Source organism: Myotis lucifugus, unplaced genomic scaffold, assembly GCF_000147115.1.
Source record: "Myotis lucifugus unplaced genomic scaffold, Myoluc2.0 scaffold_307, whole genome shotgun sequence".
Lineage (NCBI taxonomy): Eukaryota > Metazoa > Chordata > Mammalia > Chiroptera > Vespertilionidae > Myotis > Myotis lucifugus.
In genome coordinates, this window is record NW_005871355.1 from 6396 (window position 1) to 16078 (window position 9683).

Genomic DNA, 9683 nt, shown 5'->3' on the forward strand with positions numbered 1-9683 from the left:
ACTTTCCAGGAGAAGAGTGGGTTTCGAGATGGGGACTCGGGCACCCCTGGTGACGGGCGAGGGGGCGTGAGCGGCAGGGACAGAATACCCGTCAGACATGTGGGCGCCTAACCGGAAGATGGGGGGCCCCACGCTGCACCCCGCCTCCACCGCCTGCCCTGCTCCCCTTCCTACCACAAAGCCAGGGGCCCCACTTTCTCAACCACAAAGAATCACCCTCCTCGAAACAGCCTGTGGCTGCAGCCTGCACACTGTCATGGGGGCAGAGCGCCTTTCCCCCGCGGTCCGGTCCGAGGTGGTGACTTTGAACACAGCCAAGGGGGCCCCTGGGCTAGCCGGGACTTTCCAGTGACCCGGTGAGCACCCCATTCCCTGAACACTGCCCGACCCTGTGGCTTAGACAGGATTTCCTAGTCTGGGAGCCACTGCGACCGGTGCTGGGGAGACGACACCCCACAAACGCCATGTCAAGGGGCCCCCCACGTGGGGGAAAGGGGAATGGTCATTTCAACACAGTTCCCAGCAGACAAAGCAAGGCAATTGGTTCTGGAGCCAAAGAGAGCTGGGTTCAAATCCCAGCTCCGCCACTTACCAGCTGTGTGACCTCGGGGGAGCTCCTTAACCTCTCTGAGCCTCAGTTTCTTCATCTGAAAAACAGAAGGAAAAAAAAGCTCAGCTGCACCGCAGGGAGAGGGCGTGCAGGTCTCACCCGAGAGCCCGCAGCACGCTCAGCCCAGACTCCCAGGGCAACGTCAGGGCTCACTGAGGCGACAGCCCCATCCTCCGCCGCCGGGAGGAGACAGCGGCACCCGCACCGGGTGGGAGTCAGGGGACCCGAGCCTCGGGTTCGAGCCGCACACCGTCAATGAAAGCTCTGCAGCGCGAGCTCTCGGGGACCACTTCCTGCCCTGGTAGGTCGGCGGGGTGCGCTCCAGTGTGGAGACCCTCCCGCCCTGGCATGGGCTCACCCCAAGGCAGCTCAGCTTCCCGCCAGACAGAGGAGGAAGCGAGGTTCAGGTCCCAGGGGACCATGTGTCAGGGCGGAGCCATTCCCCCTCCCCCCCGCTCCCCCCCCCTCAGCAGAGGCCTGTGCAGGGGCGGGAGGTGCTCAGAGAACTTGTTTGAGATCAGAGAGGCCCTTCCACCAGCCTCTTGGGACTTTAGCACGAGCAACCGGAAGCCACCGGTCCTTTAGCAAAGGCTCACGGGGCCCAGAAACTGACGGGCCCCGATGGGGATGCTGGTGACACACCGGTGATCAAGTCCAAGTTCTGGAAGCTCACACATCCAATGAAGCAGAGCAGTGGCATTCCGCACACAGCGGGTGGCGGGAGGCAGTGAGTGAGCCAGCCAGGCAAGGACAGCGCGGGGCCAGAGGGACCAGAGCGCGGGCAGGGGAATCAGGGGAAAGTGGCTGCGAAATCACAGGCGGCAGGAGCTGGCACTCAGCCCGCAGGCGGGGCAGGGCCCTGTGAGCCTGAACGCTGCCGAGTCACAGGGATCACGTGACGGGATGAGGTCAGCGAGGGAAGTAAGGCCGATCCTGTCACCCCAGGAGGACAGTGGCTTGTCACCCAACCAATGAGCAAAGGTGAGAGGCTGCTCTCGGGGTCCCGTTCTAGTCACGTCCTCTGGGCTGGCTCTGTCCCTGGGGAAGCCGCTGCACCCCTGTGCGCACGGGAGCACCCCGGTTGACACCCCCTTTCAGTGTCAGAGGGTAAGCCTCGCGGAGAAACGCGTCGGTGGCCTTCTGGACACAGCTCCACCTTCCAAATGCTTCTCTGGGCTTCCAGGTGGAGGTACCGTCAGCCGCAGACAAGCAATGACATCGCGGCCCACAGTGCCTCTCACATCCATGCAACCTGGGCTGCGGGAGGCGTGGGGAGCACCTGCCACTACAGGTGGGCTTCCGGAGGGCGCCCGGCTGTCCTGGCAGCTGCAGTCCTGACACGTCCTTGCTGGGCATCGTGAAACGGATGCTGAAAGCGCCTGGAGCCTCCGTCTCCTCCTCCAGAGAGTAGGGACACTCGTGACCCTGAGAGTGGGTAGGAAGGTGGCTCCCACCCCAGCCGGTGTGGCTAGCGGATAGAGCATCGGCCTGCGGGCTGAAGGGTCCCAGGTTCGATTCTGGTTCAGGGCACGAGCCTGTGCTGTAGGCTCGATCCCCGGTGTGGGGCGTGCAGGAGGCAGCTGATCAATGATTCTCTCTCATCATTGATGTTTCTATCCCTCTCTCCCTCTCCCTCCCTCTCTGAAATCAATAAAAATATATTTTTTAAAAAGGTGGCTCGAAAACACGGCACGTTCTGGGCACAGTGTCTGGTCTTCTCATTACCGATGGTGTCATGTGACGGCCCTCAGCCCAGAGGTGGCCACCAGAGCTGGGAGCAGCAAGAGGACAAAGGACAAAATCCATCACCATCAGGAAGGACCGGGGACGGAGTAGGACTCTGAGGGGACCGTCCTCCAATTTTCTTCCTGAGTCCTCACACTGGGTGGTTCCCGCAAACAATCGGGGGCCTTTTTAAACAGGATGTGAGGAGGTAGACAGGGGAGCTGCCGCTGCAGCCGCCGCAGAGGGCCCGGGAAGGAAGCCCTGGTCCGTCCCCTCTTTAGACGCCAGCACCGTCAGCCAGCACCCGAAGTAAGTCCCTTTGATGTATCTGCACATGTTGGCAGTGAGTCCTCATCTCGGGGCTTTTAAAAGAGGGACAAACACGTTTGGGAAATTCTCATCGAGCCAAGGCTGACCAAGAACAGAAAAGCAAGGTTGCCTGGGTTCGGGGCATTCTTGCCAGAGCGTGGGGAGGTGGATCTGTGTGAAGTGTGTGGTCCTTGTGAAAGCGGCAAGATGAACATAGCGGACTTGTTCTGGTCACTAATCACAGGGTGATTGCCCTCACTGAACACCTACTATGTGCTGGGCTCTTCACATACAAATGCGAACACATACTAACTATGATAGGAGCATAAACACTTTATGTGGCTCAAGCCAGTCCAACCTCCCCAACAGCCTTGTATTAGGTGCCCTCGGTGTCACTCCCTGGGCAGGTGAGCCCAGAGAGGTGCAGTCATTTGTCCAACGTCACACAGCAAGTAGATGGCAGAGTCGATCCCTGCATCCAGGCTGCCAGGCAACCATCAGGGCTGAAAGCGTTAGCTCAGCAAATGCACACCCGGACCTCCCTGGCCAGCGGTAGTTTCCTGCCCGCCGTGTGCGAGCCGTGGGCCGCAGACTGGCAGCGCGTCACCGTCTGGCCTGCGCCTAGCTCCCGGTCGGGCTTTCAGCGGAGCCATCCCAGGGTCACGTCTGGCAGCACAGCGGCTGGACAGCCCCATAGAGAGGGTCCCAACGCCCCAGCCTGACCCTGGCCTCTGCCATTACAAGCTGTGTGGCTTCTCTGTCCCTCGGGGCCATGACCTCCCTGGCGACTTTTGTCAAGTCCCCAAATCCCAAGCCTCAGTTTCCTAATCTGTCCAGAGCTGCACTAAATCAGGATAAACTGTTGCCTCGCGGGATGTTTCGTCTGCGGCATACAGCAGTGGACGGGACTTCCAATTAGCTGTCACTTTTCAAACGCAGAAAAACCTCACACAAAGATCTGGCCTCTGGCTTCGCTTCGTAAAGGAAGGGAAGGTCCAGGAACCCTGGGCTCGCATTCCCCACCGCAACAATTCCCGGAGTCATCTCCTTTGTTCAGAATCTAGTCAGTGTTCCAGTTAGCCCCAGGCCCCACCACTCCCTACTGCCTTACCCAGACCTCTGTATCCATTGGTGTTACCCTGTGTGACCCCTGGACTGGGTGCTCTAAAGGTCTCCTCTGCTCCATGATTTCCCTGATGTTCCTCACATGCCTCTGGGTGCTGCCCTGCCACCCCCCTGGGTAGGTAGTAGAAGGCCACCAGCTTGAGGCTGAGCCCTCCAGGGCTGCCTCCCGCCGCCCAGCGGAGGGGAGAGGCCTGCCGCTGCCAGGGTCCCGATGGCCTGGTCAGCAGAAAGATGATAGCTCCGCAGTGCACCCAGCAGGCCGCGCGCTCTCCGCGCTGAGGCCTCCTATGATTACCTGCCGTGTGTAATAAAGCCGCATTTAGAAACCTTAGAAAGGCCCCGGCAAGGAGACCTTTTTCCTGGGTCATTTCCTGGTCCTAGAATTTCAGGTTTGGCCAACGCATCATCTGACAGTTTACTCTCCTCCAGCGAGGCTGACACGATCCGTTCAAGGTCCCACTGTTTGCCCAGCGCTGCGGGAGCCGAAAATAGAAGTGCGGGCTGCAGCCCCACCCTGCAGTCACCCTGGCGTCCTCCCAGGCCGTGGCCGCTGGTCAGGCAAAGAGACAGTGACAGAGCAGGACTGCAAGGGCCCTGCCCCCGGACAGCCACCGCTGCTCAGCCCTACTGCGCGCCCAGCTCTTCCCATAAATGACCTCAGCGAGCTCCCAGGTTTCGCCCCCGATGTGCAGGGGAGCGCGCTTTGATCCCAGGGATGTGAGACTCCACAGCTGGGTTTGCAAAGCGGACCTTAGCCTGCTGGGCAGCCTGAGGGGCACAGAAAGGCAAGCAAGAGTGAACCCTGGGTGGGCGAGGGCCAAGCTGAGGCTCCAGCCAGCCCGGGGCTACCACAAAAGGCCACCCCAATGGGCGCCAAACCCTCTTCCAGGAAAGGGCTCGCATGCAGACGGGGCGAGCTGCCCAAAGAGGCTTGTCGTGTGTAATGGCAAACGCCAGCGAGCTCGCAGGCCTCCACCACGGTGCTCGAAGTATCTGCTACGCGACAGAAAAGGCTGCGTCGCTAAGAACACTCACGCAGAACAGCACACGGGGACACCTGCTGTGCTGTGAACTGGGGATACCAGGGAGGCAGCGCCAGAACCAGTTACCCGTGTTAGCAATCCAGGAACCGAAAGACAGCGGCAGGAAACACCCACAAATGCTAAGGAGGTACTTTCCGGGAGGGGGCGTGTGTGGGGGACATCCCCTTTCCCCGGGGCCTTTACACTTCTCTTTCTCTCTTCTTTTTTTTTTTTTTTTTTGATTAATCCTCACTTGAGGATACTTTTCCATTGATTTTTAGAGGGAGTGGCAGGGAGGGGAGAAACAGACATTGATGTGAGAGAGACATCAATTGGCTGCTTCCCATTCGCACCCTGACCAGGGCTGGGATGGAGCCTGCAACCGAGGTACGTGCCCTGGACCGGACTCAAACCCCGGGCCTTCCGTCTGAGGGCTGACTCCGATCCACTGAGCCAAACCGGCCAGGGCTACACTTGTCTTTCTTTTCAGGATTTTCTTCAGCGGACAGGGCTACTTTTATGATCAGAGAATAAAACTACCATTAAAACAACAAAAGAAAAATGGTGGCCTGTTAAAACCGTCTCTAGCACCCAGTGCTGAGCGGGCCTCCCCGGACCGGGACCCAGCGCACACCCAGGGCTGTGCCGAATGAGACAGCCTCGCAGGACTTGGGCTTCCACTTCCCGAGGCTCAGGCCCAAAGCCGAGAGGGAACAATGGAAATCAACAGAGAACACCAGCATATGTGAGGATGTGGAACCAGCAACAAAACAAAAAAAAGAAAGAAAAGGAAAGAAAGCAGACAGCTTCCCAGGAACAAGGGCTCAGAAACCCCGTTCCCAGACCCCAGGCTCCCGGGGCCCCGCCCAGCGGCAGGCCTATAGGATCCAGCCTCTCACCCAGGAGCCCAGAGCGGCTTCGCTTGACTTTCCACGTGGCCCCGTCTGGCTGGACCCCCTAGCACTGCCCCTGTGGGGACATGTCCCAACGTCATATACGTGAGACGCCACTGCTGAGAGGTCACTCAACCTGCCTGTGAGGCTCGGAGAGGTTGCCCACCTTGCCTGAGGCCACACAGCTAGCTGCTCAGGGACAGGGCAGGAAAGGGGGCGCAGGCCTTCTGTGTGACCACCCCTTCCCCGGGAGGCCTTTGCCCCTCACCGCAGCTGGCCCATGAAGCCCGGGTTCCAATCCCAGCGGAGTCCGTGACTGCGGGGTCTTGCTAGTTCACCCCTAGGAGCCCCGGTTTCGTCAGTGAACTGGAGGCAAACCTCACACTGACCCAGAGGGGGACACAGCGAGCCCGGGCTCCCGCTAGCACAGGAGCCGGTCCCCTCTGCCCCCTGGAGTGAGTCCTTCCCTGGTCTCAGGATGGGACCTCAGTGCACTGTCTCCCTCCCCCCCCCCCCCCCCCGCCCGGGGACGGCCTCCTGCTCTGTCCCAGCCCAGCAGGGGGTGCTGGGAAGGACAGCTGGACGGGAGAGGCCAGGACGGACTCTCAGGAGGACAGTCAGCTGTGCTTAGACATCTGGCGGCCCGTCTCCAAACCCCGCTTTCTGGCTTCATGGAGCCGGTTTCTGGCCAACGGGGCTCAGTTCGTGTCTAATTCCAAACAGGCAGCCTGAGCCCTGCCCCCACCCAGCCCCGTTGCTCCCTGCCTGCTCCAGGGCCCCAGCGAGCAGCAGGGGCCTCCTTGGGGGGGGGGGGGCAGGCTAGAGGGGAGCTGCAAGGCCTCCTGGGGGAGGTGGGGGTGCAGCCCTTCCTGGGAGGGGGCTCAGTCCCTCAGACACCACAAGGCCCAGACTGGGAGGTCCACTTGGCTTTCGCCAGAAAACAGGCAGCCCAGCCACCCTGGTGCTCGCCCGTCACAGCCCATGTCACGTTGAAACAGCTGCACACACGCCGTTGCGTTGGGCCCTCCACGCCGAGAGACTGTCAGCCCCGCGGTGAAGCACGGGGCCTCAGAGCCACGCTGACCACGTCTGAATCCCGCTCTGCCCAGTCCTTGCTGGGCCCCTGGACAAGCCTCCTCACCTCTCCGTGCCTGCCCCCTCCTCTGTAAGGGCGACGGCGGTCCAGAAACACAGACATGACCTCAGAGCGACCCCACGCAGATGGGTCGGAAGTGCACGTAAAACACCTGGAAGAGTCATATCAGATCACATCAGCGTGGCCCCCGCCCGCCCGTCCCGCTGTGGCCACTCGCCGGGGACTCCCCGCGGTGGGGCCCCCCGCTCCCCAGGTAATAGGTTTGTGACCACTCAAAACATATTTGTTTTGGGGGGTATTTTTGTTTGTCGGTGTGTTTTTAATCCTTGCCAACGACTTTCCATTGATTTTTAGTGAGAGTGGGAGGGTGGAGAGAAACATCAAAGTGAGAGAGACACAGGGATTGGTTGCCTGCCACACACATCCTGACAGGGCCTGGGGATTGAACCTACCACCCAGGGACGTGCCCTGGACCAGGAGTAGAACCCGCAACCCTCCAGTGAGCAGGCCGATGCTCTAACCACTGGGCTCGCCAGCCAGGGCTATTGGTTTCTAATGAGGATTGAATGAGTTATTACCAACCCCAGCTTCACAGATGAAAACCTGACGCACAGAGAGGTGAAGAGCTTGCCCAGGGTCACCCAGCCTGGGAGTGGCTGAGCCAGGACATAGACGCAGGCAGCGTCCTCCGGCCGGAGCTGGTAACCAGCAGGCCCCGCCCACTGGAGCCTGCATTGAGCTGATGACCCGGCCCAGCTCTGAGGTCTTTACAGACGTGGCAACTCTCCCAGCTCTGGGGTCTTCTGGGCACCACAACCCCCGCCTGAGATCTGGGCTCCAGCAGATTGTTCTAGGCCAGTGATGGCGAACCTTTTGAGCTCGGCGTGTCAGCATTTTGAAAAACCCTAACTTAACTCTGGTGCCGCGTCACATATAGAAATTTTTTGATCTTTGCAACCATAGTAAAACAAAGATTTATACTTTTGATATTTATTTTATATATTTAAATGCCATCTAACAAAGAAAAATCAACCAAAAAAGTGAGTTCGCGTGTCACCTCTGACACGTGTGTCATAGGTTCGCCATCACTGTTCTAGACCAAGGGGCGGAAGGATGATGAGCTGATGAAGACGTGTAAGGCTCCCCAACCACGCAGAGCCACCGAGTCCACGTGGAGGCCTCCCTCAACGGCCTGACTCATGTGCCGTTTGCTTCAACCAGCTCACATCGTCCTTGTCATCCGGACAAAACGGCACCCACCACGCGGCCAGGGACCTCATTGCTGCGGGCTCCTAAGGTAACAAGCACGTGTCAGAGAGAGACAGAGAGAGCGCTGGGACTGCCAGCCAACAGGGAAACCGCGGCCGGAGCCTGCGATTCCAGGGCAGGGGTACAACAGCGGGCGCCCCGGCCCGGCCCGGGGTGCAAACAGCCCAGCGCCGTTTCCGGGGCTTGCAACACCGCGCACAATGCCAGCGCGGCCGCCAAGGAGGAACCACGACGCAGTCTGCAGCGGAGAGGAGAGGGTGGGGTGCACCGAGGCTCTGGGAGCAGAGTGGGCAGGGCAAGGGAGGGCAAGGGAGAGTGAATGAGGAAGTGGGGGCAGAACCCACGTTTGCTGACGGCGCAGGGCATGGCGAGGGCGGGGCCCTCAGGGCCTCGCTGGGCTTCGTGCTCAGAACAAGTCAGCTGAGTATCAGCCGCATCGGGCCTTGCAGCCCAGTTGCCAGGAGAGGAAGCCGAGGCTGGGAGAGGTGAGGCTCGCCCACGCCCCCCTGAGTTCTGGCTCCTGAACCCAGATCAGGCCAGTCCCAGGCCCAGGACAACCGTCCACACTGTCCCCTCCTGGCGAAGGGGCTGCTGGGAGAGAGGGTGAGGCTGGGACCCTGCCTGCTCTTCTCCAGGCCCCAAGCCGAAGGAGGGGTGTGGGCTGTGGAGAAAGCCCTGGATTAGGACTGGAATCCAATCTCCTCTCCTCTGAATGCTGTGCGATCTTGCACAAATTACTTAGCCTCTCTGGGCAACGCTGTCAGCTGGGGGAAGGCGTGGAGTGGATGAGTTTGACCCACCCTGACTCCCTCCAGCTCGAGTCCTATGTGATGCATGTCAGCTTGGCACTGGGTCATGAACCAAGGCCCCGGTGTCGGGTTGCTGGGCTCAAATCCCGACTGTGCCCGGAAATGGTGCCCCTGGAGGAGGGGGTTGGGTTTACTGCCCGGGGACCCCAGAGAGCCCACCCGGCCCGAGCCCAGCATGGGGTGCTGGCAGGGAAAAGGCAGGGCCTTGCCCAGGTCATGAGGCTCAGAGGTTCACAGATTCATCCCCATATCCTGGCTGCCCACCCCGTGCCAGGTGTGGAGCCGGGCACTGAAGCTCTATGGGAACACCCTCACACCGGAAAATACTAACAATGTCCACTGCCCGGCTCTAAACTGGTGGCTCCGAGGGCAGAGCCCCCTGGGCCTCTGTGGCGCCATGAGAACACGCTGCCACCAGGGGGCAGGCCCGCGCTGAGGGCGATGGGCCTCCGGGATGGCCTCCCAGGGAGGTGGCCTGGGAGTTGAGTTCCTAAGGGCAGCAGAGGACTTGCTGGGTGACGAAGCAGGGAGGGGCACTCCAGGCCTAGGACAGCCCGTCCACAGACAGTGCAGGCAGAGGGCACATGGGGGTGCCCAGGAGCTCCGAGGGAGCGCTGGGCGGCCCAGGCAGCAAAGCCTTCTGGGGCAAACCTCGTGTGTGTGTGTGTGTGTGTGTGTGTGTGTGGGGGGGGGGGTCCTCAGCCTGATGGGACAGGGCAGCCAGTACACCATTGCCAGGGTAGACGGAGTACAGGCTGCCGGGCCAAGGGGACCCAGCCCTTGCCCCGTGGGAATGAGCATGTCTCATGGAATTGCGCACGTCCT

General features: G+C 60.5%; 1 long non-coding RNA gene across 1 annotated transcript in view; it reads right to left on the minus strand.

The window, feature by feature from the left end:
- Nucleotides 1-603: 603 nt before the first annotated feature.
- Nucleotides 604-9683, minus strand: part of LOC106699086 — a 16283-nt gene continuing 7203 nt past the window's right edge. Inside the window, exon 3 of the long non-coding RNA XR_001350521.2 lies at nucleotides 604-647. This is a non-coding gene — a long non-coding RNA (uncharacterized LOC106699086). The remainder of the gene's footprint in view (nucleotides 648-9683) is intronic.